The sequence below is a fragment of the Hordeum vulgare genome, chromosome 6H (genome assembly GCF_904849725.1).
Source record: "Hordeum vulgare subsp. vulgare chromosome 6H, MorexV3_pseudomolecules_assembly, whole genome shotgun sequence".
Lineage (NCBI taxonomy): Eukaryota > Viridiplantae > Streptophyta > Magnoliopsida > Poales > Poaceae > Hordeum > Hordeum vulgare.
In genome coordinates, this window is record NC_058523.1 from 266,028,792 (window position 1) to 266,044,019 (window position 15,228).

A 15,228-nucleotide genomic window follows, 5' to 3' on the forward strand; every position below is an offset into this window, starting at 1 on the left:
TATTCCCTGAAGTTGTAGTAAGGTCATCTTAAATAAATTTCAGGATGCCTACATGTCATTCTTTTAAAGGGTAATATGCGTAACCAGTGTAATCTAGTTGACGTATGGACTTAGAGTAAAAATTTGGCGTGACTACCAAATCCACCCATCAAAGAAACCCAGTGATACACCACCTTGCGAAATGATATCTGAGACCCTGGACCCGACAACCAAGGTCGCACGATTGCCAAATTGTATGTCGCTAAACCAAGAACTCTCTATGAGGCCACAACCATGACCATCTCAAGCATTCCCTATTGTGTGCACTGGCCCCACAACCATGTTTTCCCATTTTTCCCATTGGGATTCATCTAGGAATCCAGTATGCGACCCCGATAGCTTGGTGAGGATATTGCGGGCACACGACATTCTTGGTTTCGCGTCCAAACCCAGTGATAGTTGTCCAAATAGAAGAACGCTAACAGTTACTCAAAATATTGGACACTTATGCACAAGCCACTGGTAAACCCAAAGCATTATCATATTATCCGGTATCGCCGTCGAGAAATCCATGATGACACCAGACATGGCCATAGAAGTTGATGCGTTCAAGGTAATTGTCCATCCTAGATCTACGACACCAGGAGACGATGGAAGGGGGGATTTTTACTCCCATGCCGCACAACACCCTGAGCAGAATTCACGTTTCCTCTCAGCCCAATGCAGAGAGGCCCATGACTGGCCAAATATGTCTAATACGTCATTGACAGGAACGTTTGACCCAGCAACTGATGGATCACCCCGATAGACCACTCTTGCCAAACTCGGAAGGACGCGTTCTCCAAAGTCCTCCAAAGGGAAGCAGAATGTGTCCCCATGACCAAGGATATTTCCTACGACCCCTATCGATCGTACCTTGTTAACGCACATCGGAGTATTCGTTAGTCTAGTAGTTATTTGGATGATGCGATAATGGTGATTGTGTGTTAGAAATTATTGTTCTGATTGCACCAACATGTGAGTGATTTGTTAACGTGTTTCGCAGGAGATTCACTTTCTTTCCTTAGAAAATCTCGGGGACGAGATTTTTCAAGGGGGTAGAGTTTGTAACACCCAAAAATTAACCATATTTTATTAATTCAATTTTTCCTGAAATAAAACTTTTAAATATAATTTGCCGTTTTGCTAACTTTAGAACCTCCCTTTCTAAATTTTCACCTCCAAGTAGAACTTTTGAAAGCATTATGTACTTGAGTATTTGTGTGAAACAATATCATTTCATTTTATAAAATCAGTGGGGAAATATTTTTATAATAAAACTTGCCAAATTGATTTCCTTTATAGGACATTTTCATTATGTTCAAGACACCCATTGCACTTCAACCATTTCATAAATTCATTTAAAAATGCCATAAAATATTGGAGGTGTCACATGATGTGTATATTTTACTTGAATGCAAAAACCCATGATTTTCCTTCGAAAAATTTGAGCAAAGCATCCCCATTTCTATTCTGGCCCAGTGTAGTAGTTTGAACTACAACCCTATGTTATCTTGCTCTAATGACCGTGAAATTTTTCCTGCTTATAGTTCCATTAGAGTATTTTAAGTGCATAATATAACCGCCTGCATTTTCTGTCTGGAATTGTTTTTCACCCAATCTTGCAATAACAAGTTTTCTGATTTACCAATCTAACCCCACCATCATCCTCACCATCCGAAGAGACCCCACTCTGCAAAGTTTAATTGCCTGCAAATACTTTTAGATGCCCTTGTCATTTTGTCAAACACCTCGAGTGCATGGCGAGATTTGGCATTGTTCCGCAATTGCATTCGGAACTTGCTTGCCTGGCCTAACATGCATGTCCTATAGACTTGCCTTACCCATTTTTCTAACCGTGGGAGTTATCATTTGCAGCAGACCCCCCCGAGCCCCCTTGGAAAATCGTCGAATGCGTGGTGCGCGCGTTTAGAGCATGAATAGAGTGTGCATATTGCACGTCGCTATGCCGAGGCTTGATACGTCTCCACCGTATCTACTTTTCCAAACTCTTTTGCCCTTGTTTTGGACTCTAATTTGCATGATTTGAATGGAACTAACGTGGACTGACGCTGTTTTCAGCAGAATTGCCTTGGTGTTATTTTTGTGCAGAAATCAAAGTTCTCCAAACGTCGTGAAAATTTACGGGGAGCATTTTTGGAAAATATAAAAAATATCTGCGCCAAGATCCACCTGAGGGGGTGGGCCAGTGGGCCACAAGCCCTGGCTCGGCCACCCCCCTGGTGGCGGTGGGCAAGCTTGTGGGTCCCACACAGCTCTGCCGCCCCCAACCTCAGGTCTATAAGTTCACTTTCGTCCCAGCAAAAAATAAAAAGAGAAGATTTCCTCGCGTTCGCGATATGGAGGCGCGGCCACAACCTGTTCTTCATCTGGAGGGCAGATCTGGAGTCTGTCTTGGGCTCCGGAGAGGGGATATCGTCGCCATCGTCATCATCAACCTTCTTCCCTCTCCAATTCCATGAACCTCTTCGTCGTTCGTGAGTAATCTATTCATAGGCCCGCTGGGTGGTGATGAGTAGGATGAGATCTATCATGTAATCGAGTTAGTTTTGATCGGTATTGATCCCTAGCATCCACTATGTTCTCAGATTGATGTTGCTACTACTTTGCCATGCTTAATGCTTGTCACTAGGGCCCGAGTGCCATGATTTCAGATCTGAAATTATTATGTTGTCACCAATATATGTGTGTTTTAGATCCAATCTTGCAAGTTGTAGTTACCTACTATGTGTTATGATCCCGCAACCCCGGAGTGACAATAAGTGGAACCAGTCCCGGTGATGACCATAGTTTGAGGAGTTCATATGTTCACCGAGTGCTAATGCGTTGGTCCGGTTCTTTATTAAAAGGAGAACCTTAATATACCGTAGTTTCCTTTTGGACCCCGCTACCACGGGAGGGATGGACAATAGATGTCATGCAAGTTCTTTTCCCTAAGCACGTATGACGACACACGGAATACATGCCTACATCACATTGACGAACGGGAGCTGGCCACATATCTCTCCGTGTTATAACTGTTGCATGATGAATATCATCCAAACAAATCACCGACCCATTGCCTACGAGTTTGTCCTACTGCTGCTGTTACTTGTCTTTCTCTGCTGCCGTTACTTGTCTTGCTCTGCTGCTATTACTTGTCTTGCTCTGCTGCTACTGTTGCTACTACTGTCGCTTGTTACTTTTGGTACTTCCTACTGCGGTCACTACTGTTGTTCCTTGCCGCTGCTTTTACTCGTTACATTGCTGCTACCTGCTACAATCTTGATTCGCTCGACGTTGACGGGAACAGACAATTTCCGTCAACTTGCAACTTGGCCCCATTGATACAATCGTTAGGAATAGTCTACCGTCAACAGATCGTTTCTGACACAGTTGTTATCATACTACTTTGCTGTTACTACTTTTCTTGTAGATACTAATCTTTCAGGTGTGGTTGAATCTAACATATTCAGCTGCTAATACTTGAGAGTATCCTGTCACATCCTATTGGCGTACTAACAAATTTGGGTCCAATACTCTACCCTCGTAAACTACTACGATCCCACGCGCTGGTGGGCCGTCAACAACATTCTTCTAGTTTCGATTGCCGGAAAGTGCTAGCAGCATTCTTCTGGTGCCGTTGCAAGGGAAGGTCTGTTGTTATGGAGTCAAGGCTCCGCGCCCCACGAAACTCGTGCACGCAGGCCTTTCCCCACTCGCATAGCCAAGACAGATTCCCCTCAGCCTTGCTAGCGCCACGCCGAACACCTCCCCGCGCCTCGTAGCACCGCCGCTATAGCTCCCTTGCCGCATGGTGTCGTCTATGGCCGCCTCTACCTGGGCTGGCACTGCCCAAGCATCTATAGCTTGCGAGTTTCCCCCTGGAGAAGTGTTGCGTGTGCCCGCTAGCCACTTACCTCGCTGGCCTTGCCACGTCAGCTGCCGGGTCGAGATTCTCTTCTAAGCTCGCGGAACCGACCTCCATTCCCCATAAATAGCAAATTGTGAGCCCTGTTAGTAGGAAATCATTGCTCAGAGAACACCAAGATTGCCCCAAACGCCTCAATCGAGTCGTTTCTGGTCGCCATGTCCATCTCATGTGAAGCTCAGCGCCGCCACTATTCAGTTGAATTCGAGCCAACTAGTACCTCACCAACTCCAATTTCTTCATCATTAACCACCTAGCAGACTATAGGCTCCATCACCCTCGTTAGGTCAATCGGAGAACCACCGTATGCAAAAGTCCTCTCTCGGCTAACGCCACCGTCCCGCGAGATTGAAGCCACCGGAACCCTAGGGCTTGCTGGTAACCACGACGTACCTCCTCATGATCGCTGAGAGCCCCTGAGGGCGATATTGTAGTTTTCTTCCAGCGTTGTGACCCCAATCACTGGCAAGCATCGCCGGAGACCTCAAGTGTGCCCGGCCAGATGAGGGAGAAGGCTAGTTGGATTAGTGAAACCTCACAATGGGACATGCGGGACCTACTATGAGCGTAAATAGTTGTTCCCGCACACTGATGATTGAAAGCACATTTTCCCTAGTATGTCTCCCCTATTCTCAAAGCATACAACTAGACGAACCGTTTTATTTTATACGCTTTATTTAAAATCTGATTTCACCACAACTTTGATTGCCTCTATCGTTTAAACCATAACTCCAAATAACATGATTCTTTTTCTTTGAAATTCCTAAAATTTCATCTAGTTTATTTTCATATTTAATTCAAAAAAATTCAAACAACCGTGATACACTGTTTTGGAAATGAGTCCTGATTCCGATTTTTCAAATTTTTGGAAAGATGTAGGGGGAATTTCTTTCAAAAAAATTGGAGTGCACACCACGCTTCTGCATACCCAAGGCAAGTATCATGAATACTAATTTGTCATAGGTTGAGTGATTGCTTGATCCGATAAATGATGGCATGATTTTGTTAGTTAGATAAAAACTTTCGTATATGAAATACTTACGCATAGATGCATATGGTGTTCACTTGTTTGTTGTTGAGCATAAAATACGGGAGATCGTGGGTACTATCTCATGCCATGGATGCCTATGTTGGCCTGCACAAACTTTGGAGGAAGGTTTGTCATGGGTAAAGTGTGACCGCAAAAGTGACGCCTCGTGGTGACGGGAGTGATCACTGAGAGCATATGGGGGTATGATGGTGGTAACACTGTTGGATATAATTCAGAAATTATGTGATGCTAACCATTGCAGGGAAAACTAAACCCTTGTGAGTCGACCATAGATCAAGTCTTGTGCTAGTGACCCCCGTACTTGATTTGTGCTACCACTTGTCCCTGCCAAGGGTAGGGTACGATTTAGTAACTCGTCAACCAATTTCCTTGCACACACCATAGAGAGAGGCCATAGTGAAACATATCACTGATCACTACTAGGCATGTCACTTGGTCCAGGGGCATGGGTGTTCCGTTGGACCCAGGCGGTAGCATCCCTGCTTGCATGGGGTATAAATATGTTGATCCCAGGCTAATCAAGATTGTGGTCTCCCCACTTAGAGTTTTGCTTCACGATTGCTTTGGGTGATTCCTAGCATCGGGAAGTTAAGCTGGTGTGTGCAGGTCAGGTGTGTTTTCACCCTAAAGACCATAAGAGGAATTAGCCAACGTCTTGGGTTGACTAAGGAAATATGTTACTCATGGGTAAAGAGTACACCCTCTGCAGAGTAAATATCTATTCGAATAGCTGTGTCCGCGATTAAGGACTACAGTCTGGGCTATGCGAAGTGTCAGTCTTTGGAGGTTTTAATTGGAACATGATGATGATCATGTGTCGTGATGGATGACCATAATTATTATGAAATTTTCTATGGACTTACCTCTTCTTGTATATGAATTTTTGAGTGTCCCTGCAAAGGTTCTAACACCTGGATACTCATTGTTATTATTTTCTTATAAGCCCTTTGTTTGGCATCACCCAAAATGCGTGATTGTGGCATTACTTTTATTATTTGATATAATCTTTATGCGGTGTCGCTCGAGATGCCCGAGTGTGGCATGCTTTGCGTGTGTGTCCGAGATGTCGCTTCAGACGCCCGATCAGAATATTTTATTTTATTGTTATTTCTTTAGTTCATTATTAATCATTACTAGGAATTATTTATCCGCGTAATTGTGTCCATAAATTAAATATCGTTGGATGTCAAATGTTTATTAAAGTTCTAGTACATGCATCTCCCGTGCTTTAACTTATCTGCTTTCCTGATGTTTGCAAGTACATTCGAAGTACTCACTAGCTTGTTCCTGGTTATTGTCTTCGCCAGACTACATATTTGGAGAGGAGAACGATGATGACAACACGGAACCTAGGCATCAAGGCTAGTACCATTGCGAGAAAGGAGTTATCCAAGTCAGCTAGTCATGTGGGAATGGAGTCCCATGGACAGTGGAGATCCACGAGTCACTTCCGTCATCAGCCAATAGACATTTTTTAATACTCCATGAACCTTCATTGTCTAGTACCCTCTATTTTATATTTTTCTTGGAATTTCTGTATCAAGAGGGTGTCCACCAGCTAACAGTAATTCTCGGGCTAGTGAACACACGTGCCAATTGCTAGGAATTTTATATCCGAGAAAACCGGTTCTGACAACCTTACTATCAGAGCCACGCTAACAGTTGGCTAATCATATCTTAGCTAGGTCACTATCCCTAGCCCGGATATTTATATATCCAAATCCCAGCGTAAACTACCAAATTGCCTCCATAGTGGCCATCCCACACCTTTTTAGCAGTCGGTGCCCAACCTATCTGCCAACCCATAGGTCGTGTGTTTGTGACCGACATCGGAGTTGTTGCATCCCCTAGAATGCGATGGAAGACTGCCATGGCCTATAAAGGAAATATCTTTCTCATCCCAGCACCCCACAACCTTCAGTCACACTCTGATACCCCAAACTAACAGGATGCATGGCACCATCATTTGTAATGAGACCACCGCATCTGTGCCTAAAGACTTCTTAGCCATCCTCGCTGACATCACCCACCAAGATTTTGGCATAGAGGAAACCCCATTGTATGTTGTGTATGAGGAGCCTGTGAGTGATGCTATCCATCACTTTTGGGTCACGGTGCACATCTATGGAGGGAGTACCTCATTGGAACGCCCTTACCCTTTCTGTAGGAGAGCAGCGACCAGCGTATCCCAAGCCCGACAGCTTGTAGTCTGAGAAACTATAGTCCAGCTTTAGCATCTGTCGCCGAGGGTTAATAGCCGCCCGTTCTTCTACTATACCAGTCGTGGAGGCTATGGTAGCCCGACCCAAGTCGCCAACGAATACATTGATATAGACTCTCCATTGGCGCATGTACTGCGCTACTTAAAAGAGCGGGAGGCACGGATCGATTAGATCACCTTTGATCTGGTTGTGAATCGCAGGTCGTTTGCTCACTTGATCCCGGTAAGTAGTGAAGCTGCAAACGCTTCCAGCAACCAACTAGTGTTATTTGGAAGACCCGTTGGATCCTCGAGGTCTGCCCCAGCCTTCCTTTAGACAACCTGATCTTGACCCCAAAAGAGCTTTGCCGCTGTTTGGATGCCTACTGCAATGAGGTTGCTCCTAGGGCACCTCGCCCGAGACATCGTGGTCACCGGAACCATGCAACTTTGTTCCATGGCCCAGTGAACCCTCGAGCTATAGCAATAGCAGAAGCCTTGTCGATTAAGCATGTTAGATCAGGAGCCATCGAAGGTAAGAGCAAGTACACGAGCGTAGGTGTCAGGACCTAGTGGTCGTTTTGCCCTGTAATGCTATACTCGCATATTCCTCGAAATTATAGTAAGGTTGTCTTATATAAAATTGCAAGATGCCTGCATGTCATTTTTTATAGGGTAATATGCATAACCAGTGTAATCTAGTGGACGTATGGCCTTAGAATAAATTAATTTGGGTATGACTACCAAATCCATCTATCCAACAAACCCAGTGATACGTCACCTTGGGAATTTATATCCGAGATTATGGACCCGACAACCCAGGTCGCATGAGTGTCAAATTGTATGTCGCTAAACCAGGCACTTTGTATGAGGCCACACCCATGACCATAAGAAGCATTCCCCACAGTGTGCACTGCCCCCACAACCATCTTTTCCCATGTTCCCCATTGGGATTCATGTGGGAATCCTGGATGCCACCCCTACACCTAGGTCAGGATATTGTGAGGTTCTGCCAAGAATATGCTTGGCGGTGCCACCAAACCCAGTAACAACTATTCAAATAGAGGATCAACAACCGTTCCTCGATATATTTGGCACTTATGCAGAACCCACCGATAAACCCAAACCAATACCATTTTATCCGGCATCACCGTCAGGAAATCCATGCTGAAACTAGACATGGCCATAGATGTTGTTGCCTTCAAGGCAATTGTCCGTCCTTGATCTGCGACACTAGGAGACGGTGAAAGGGGGAATTTGTACTACTGAGCCGCACAACACCTGGAGCAGAATCCTTGTTTCCTCGTAGCCCAATGTAGAGAGGCCCGTTACCGATCAACCTTGTCCAATATGTCATCCCCAGGAGCGTTTCACCCAGCAATTGACGGATCATCTCCACAATCTTGCTATTGTGAATCCTCGTTTCACCCTGATAGACCTCTATTGCCAGACCAGAAAGGGCACATTCTCCAAACTCCTCCAAGGGGAAGCAAAATGTATCCCCAAGACCAGGGATATTTCCTCATAGCCCTATCGATCGTACCTTGTTAACGCCCATCGGAGTGTTCGTTAGTCTAGGAGTTATTTGCATGATACGCTATCGGTGAGTGTGTGTTATAAATGATTATCTAGATGTCACGTGTATGTGAATGATTTTGTTACCGTGTTTCATAGGAGATTTACTTGATTTCCTTGGGAAATCTGGAGGGTGAGATTTTTCTTTAAGGGGGGTAGAGTTTGTAACACCCCAAAAATTTAATCATATTTTTTAACTAAAATTTTGTGTGAAATAAAATTTCCCTTTTTCTAATTTCAAAACCTTCCTTTCTTATTTCCCCCCTACCAGTAGAACCTTTGAAAAGCATTGTGGACTTGGGTATATGTTTGAAACCATTTCATTTCATTTTTGTAAAATCAGCGGGGAAATATTTTTATAATAAAACTTGCCGAATTAATTTTATTTATTGGAGATTTTCATTCTTTTAAGGACGCCTCTTGCAATGCAAATTTCATAAATTCATTTAAAAGTTCCACAAAAGTTTGGAGGCGTTAGGTGATGTGTATAATTCACTTCTATTCAAAAAACCGTGATTGTCGTTTGAAAATTTTGAGCAAAGCATCCCATTTCTATTCTGGCCCATCGTAGTACTTTGAACTACAACCGAGTTTTATCTTGCTCTATTGGCCGTGATATTTTTTTGTACTTATAGTTTATCCTACCAAACCCATAAGTAGAGGACTTTAGACCTATTGGGGTACTTTAAGTGCATAACATAACCACGTGCATTTTTGTCCAGAATTGTTTTTACCAAAACTTGCACTAACAAGTTTTTAGTTTTTCCAATCTAACCCCACCATCACCCTTATTATCCAAAAAGACCCCACTCTCGAAAGTTTGGTTCCCAGCATAGTCTTTTAGATGCCCCTGCAATTTTGTGAAACAACTGGAGTGCTTGGCCTAATTTGGCATGGTTCTGCATTTGCATTGACAACTTGCTTCCCTGACCTAACCAGCATGTCCTATAGATTGGCCTTACCCATTTGGCTAACCCTAGGAGAACATCGTAAGCCCCATTGGCAAATCGTTGAATGCCTCGTGCACGTGTCTAGAGCGTGAAGAGAGCGTGCATATTGCATGCAGCTGTGTCGAGCCGCCAGTCCCTACCAACCCCGTGCCCACTGGCCCTTCCCTGCTCACACAGCCACGGTCTCGTCCGCTTAGCCTCGCTAGTCCCGCCCCAACCGCCTCCCCGTGCATTGCAGCACTGCTGCTGTAGCTCCCTGGCAGCATGCCATCGTGCGCGACCACCTCTGCCCAGGCCGGCATCGCCCATGCATCCCGACCTCGCCAGCTACCCCCCATGAGCAGTGTTGTGTCTTCCTGCTAGGTAGTGACCTTGCTTGCCTCGGCACGTCACCTTCCTGCCATCGTGTCGAGCTTATCTTCTGAGCTCATGAAACCGACCTCCATTCCCTACAAATCGCGAGACCTGAGCCCTATTAGTAGGATAGCATTTCTCAGAGAGCACCCAGATCTCCCCAAAATCCACAATCGAGCCGTCTGTGGTTGCCGTGTCCATCTTTGGTGAAGCTCAACAACGCCACGGTTCGGTTAAATTCGAGTCAACCAGTGCCTCCCGACTCCAACTTCACCATTAACCACCTAGCTGCTTATAGGTTCCACCCCTCGTTAGGTCAACCGGAGAACCAGCATATGCAGAAGCCATCTCAGGGCTGACGCCACCATCCGGCGAGATCGAAGCCACTGGAACCCCAAGGTTGCATGTGACCATGTCGTACGTCCTTATGATAGCTAAGAGCCCCTGAGGGCAGTGGTGTAGTCGTCTTCCAGTGCCGCATCCCTAATCGCCGGCAATCATCCTAGAGACCTCACCTCGGCTTGGTCTAAGGAAGGAGAAAGTCGGTTGGCCGAGTCAAACTTGACAGTGGGCCAGGTCGGACCTGCTGTCAGCATCATAACACTTCCCGCACTTTGATGAGTGGAAGCGCATTTTCCCTAGTATGTCTCCCCTATTCTGAAAGCATACTCCTAGGTGAACCATTTTCTTTTATATGCTTTATTTAAAAATCAGATTTTAGCCACAACTTTGACATCCTCTATCTTTTAAACCATAACTCCAAATAACCTGATTCTTTTTCTGAAATGCCTAAAATTTCATCAAGTTTATCTTTATATATTTAAAAAAAACTCCAAACAACTTTTATACACTATTTGGGAAATGAGTGTTGATTCCGATATTTTCAAAATAGGAAAGATGGAGGGAAATTGCTTTCAAAACTTTTTGGAGTACACACCACCCTTGTGCATACCCAAGGCAAGCATCTTGAACACTGATTTGTCAAAAGTTGAGTGGTTACTTGGTGTGATAAATGATTGGATGGTTATATTAATTAGAAAAAACTTCTATATAGAAAATATTTATGCATGGATGCATATGGTGTCCACTTTTTTACTCTTGAGCATAAAATACGAGAGATAGTGGGTAGTGCCTCATGCCACACATGCCGATGGTGATACTCTTGAGCATAAAACTTTCATAGAGGAAGGTTTGTCATCGGTAAAGTGTGACTATGAAGATGACGTCTCATTGTGATGAGAGTGATTAGTGAGAGCATATCGGGGTATGATGGTGGTAAGTATGTAGGATATCTTTAAGAATTTTTTATGATGCTAACCATTGTAGGAAAACTTAAACCTCCTCAGTTAACCATACATTGAGTCTTGTGCTAGTAACCCCCATACCTGATTTGTGCTACCACTTGTGCCTGCCACGGGTAGGGTATGGTGTTGTAGGTTGTCAAAACCTTTTCCATGAACACACCATATAGAGAGGCCTTAGTGAAAGATACCACTCATCACTAGTAGGCATGTCACTTGGTCCTCGGCCATGGGTGTTCTGGTTGGGCAGAGAGGCTAGCGCCCCTGTTTAGCACGGTATAAATATGTTGATCCCATGGTAATCAATATTATGGTCTCCCCACTTAGAGTTTTGGCTCATAATTGCTTTGGGTGATTCCTGGCATCAGGAATTTAAGCTGGTGTGTGTGTGTGGGTCAGACGTGTTTTCAACCTAAATACCGTAAGCGGAATTAGCCGACGTCTTGGGTTGACTAAGGAAATCCATTACTCATGGGTAAAGAGTACACCCTATCTAGAGTGAATATATATTCAAATAGCCATGTCCGCGGTTAACGATTACACTGTGGGTTGTGTCAAGTGTTGGTCTTAGTATCAGTCTTTGGAGGAATTAATTGGAACATGATGATGATAATGGGTCGTGATGGATGATCATAATTATTATGCATTTTGTTGCTTACTAACCTCCTCTTGTATATGAATTTTTGAGTGTCCCTCGGAAGGTTCTATGTTGTGGATACTCATTGTTATTATTTTCTTATAAGCCCTTTATGTGGCGTCGCCCAAACGCCTGATTGTGGCATTATTGTTATTATTTTGATATCAATCCTTTATGCTGTGTCGCTCTAGATGCCCTACTATGATTTGCACGACAAGAATTAGTTACTTTTCCATATGCAATAGCAGGAGGCAAAGTATCAGGCCACAACGGCAAACAACGTTGTCGTCTGCTGCAGGTTGGCCTCACTTTCAGCACTGAAGTTCATGGTAATCATCATCTTTCCTGTCTGCAGAAGCACAGCGGACGGCAAAACACTTTTGTCGTCTGCCTTCCTCGCCTAGCTGACGGTAAAGGTCCTAGACAGAAAATTACATCTATTAGCCCAGTTAGGTGGCTAAAGGCATACAATGCCGTCTGTGTGCGCAAGGCAAACAGACACTTGCCTTTCCCATATGCCCTTTGACGTCAACAGGCCTGTGGGTGCATGTCACTCTTACTTTGTCTTGGTCATCTACAAGGAAGGTCTTTGCCATCTACGAGCTCATGACAGAATGACCAAATGGGCCAAACATGGTGGTCTGAGGTTGCATAGGTTGCTGCCACGTGGCACCTTTGCCATTTGCCTACCGACATCAAAGTGCATGTATTACCACTTTTTCATCTGTTTTCTGTTATTTCCCTTCATTTTGACAACACATACATGATAACTACAGTTTCAATCTGAAGCACAGGCCATGTATTCCAAGAAATAGTATGTACTATCCAACATCATCGTGAAATATTGAACAAGAGAATGCATAAGTTATTAAAATAACCAATACATAGATAGTTTCACATTGTTCAACCATATACACACACACAAAGATTCAAATTGTTCATCAATACCAATCAAAACAAAAACTAAACAATAGTTCCCATCAATGCCAGCTTCCACGAAGTGAATCAAATCTACAAAATGGGAATAACAAAGTTAGAAGAAAAAGAAGAAAAAGAAGAACAAGAACAAGACTTGAAGAAGAAGAAGAACAAGACTTGAAGAAGAAGAACAATAAGAATAAAGAGAAGAAAAAATAAGATGAACGAAAGAAGAAGAATAGAATAATAAGGAGTAAAAGATGGAGAAAAATGAAGAAGAGAAAAAGGAAGATGAAGAATATATATTTTTCTTCTTCTCTCTTTTTCCAATCTTTCTTGTTCTCTTCTACGTTTTTATCCTTTTCCTTCTCAATCTTCTAATTTTGTTCTTTCTTTTCCTTCCGTTTCTTCTTCTATTTTTTATTTTTCTCCTCTTCCTTGTTTTTATCTTTCGTATTCTCATTTGTGTGATTTTATAGCTAACTAAGGTATTTATGCCATTTTAGAGCTAAGTAAGCTTATTGTTTCATTTTGAAGGAAAATAAAGTAAGTATAGGTGATTATTGAGCTAACTTCGGTAATTACGCTATTTTTGAGCTAACTAAGATTATTATGTCAATTTGGAGGGAAATAAGGTAAATATAGGTCATTTTTGTGCTAGCTTAGGTAATCATGCCTTTTTGAGCTAACTAAGATTATTATGACATTTTCGAGGAACCTAACATAAGTATAGGTCATTATTGACCTAACATAGGTAATTATGCCATTGTGGAGCTAACTAAGCTTAATATATCATTTTCATGGAAAATAAGGTAATTATAGGTGATTATTGAGCTAACTTAGGTAATTATGACATTGTTGATATAACTACACTTATTATGTAATTTTGGAAAAAAGAAGCTAAGTATAGCTCATTATTGAGCTAACTTTGGTAATTATGTCATTTTGGAGCTAACTAAGCTTATTATGTCATTTTGGAGGAAAATAGGTGTAAGTATAGGTCATTATTGAGTTAACCTAGGTAATTATGCCATTTTTGAGTTAACTAAGGTTATTGTGTCATTTTATAGGAAACAAAGCTAAGTATAGGTCATTATTGAGCTAACTTAGGTAAGTATAGGTTATTATTGAGCTAATTTAGCTTATTATGTCATTTTGGAGGAAAATAAGCTAAGTATATGACATTTATGATCTAACCAAGTTTATTATGCCCTTTTTGATCCAACGAAGCTAATTATGTCATGAATGAACTAAATAAGCTAATTATGTCATTCTGGAGGATAATTAGCTAAGTATGTACTATTGGGGGAAATAAGCTAAGTATATGGCATATTGGGGGTAACTAGCATGTACGAAGCTAAGTCTTCATTAGTTAAGAAAACACTAGAGAAAACTTATTAAGCAAAACAGGGGTTACTCGGTCTGGTTTCACCTAGAAGGTTGCCCTCGAGATGGGTTGTGCGATGCGGCTCAGGAGTTATGGTGACTCAAAGATCATTTGCAATGTCTCGTTAGCATGATGACACTAAAATGTTAGGTCTAGTAACTAATGACCATTCGAATGAAACTCGCCATTCCCACCAGAGTAATGACTCGCATTGGCGAATGGGTTTGACCGGTCTTCTCGCACATAGACTGCACATTTGGTTTTGACGAGTCAATAATATTAGTTTGTAATGAAAGAAACAATACATGCGTGATTTGGCTAATATGCAGAAGAAAATTTCCATGAGGAGCTCGTACATGGACCGGTGAGCCGCCTTATTCCGTGGCCTCTCCTCCTCCAACGACCTATCCGTCTTCTCCTTCGCCCGCCATTCCATCTCCGCCTCCACCCGGTCCCTCTCCTTGAGAATCGTCTCGGTTGTTTCTCTCTCTTTATGGACGATCTCTTATCTCAGGACAGGAGCTCGTTTGGTGCGCCTTGATCTCCAAGAGAGTGAGAGGATAAAGTATAAGTTCATCTCCAATGGCTATCGAGCCATGGGACCTCCCGCCACCAGCTATCACCACCGGCTCTCGATAAATAGGATGCTTAATTGGGTTATAGTCCTCCCCTTTCCTCGCCTTCGCCTCCTTGTTATACATCATGAGCTTGTGGTGGGAGGAGATGTTGGTGAACTTTTCTAGATGATCGAGGTCAGACTCAGAGAATGCCTTGTCCTTCTTGTATGACACAGTATGGGCCATGGCATAGAGGTTGTACTGCTCTAGCACCTCCGTGTTATTGTGTTGCGCCTAAAAGAGAGGAACAAAGTATTAGTAAAGGGCTCTAGCGAGCATGAATAATGAA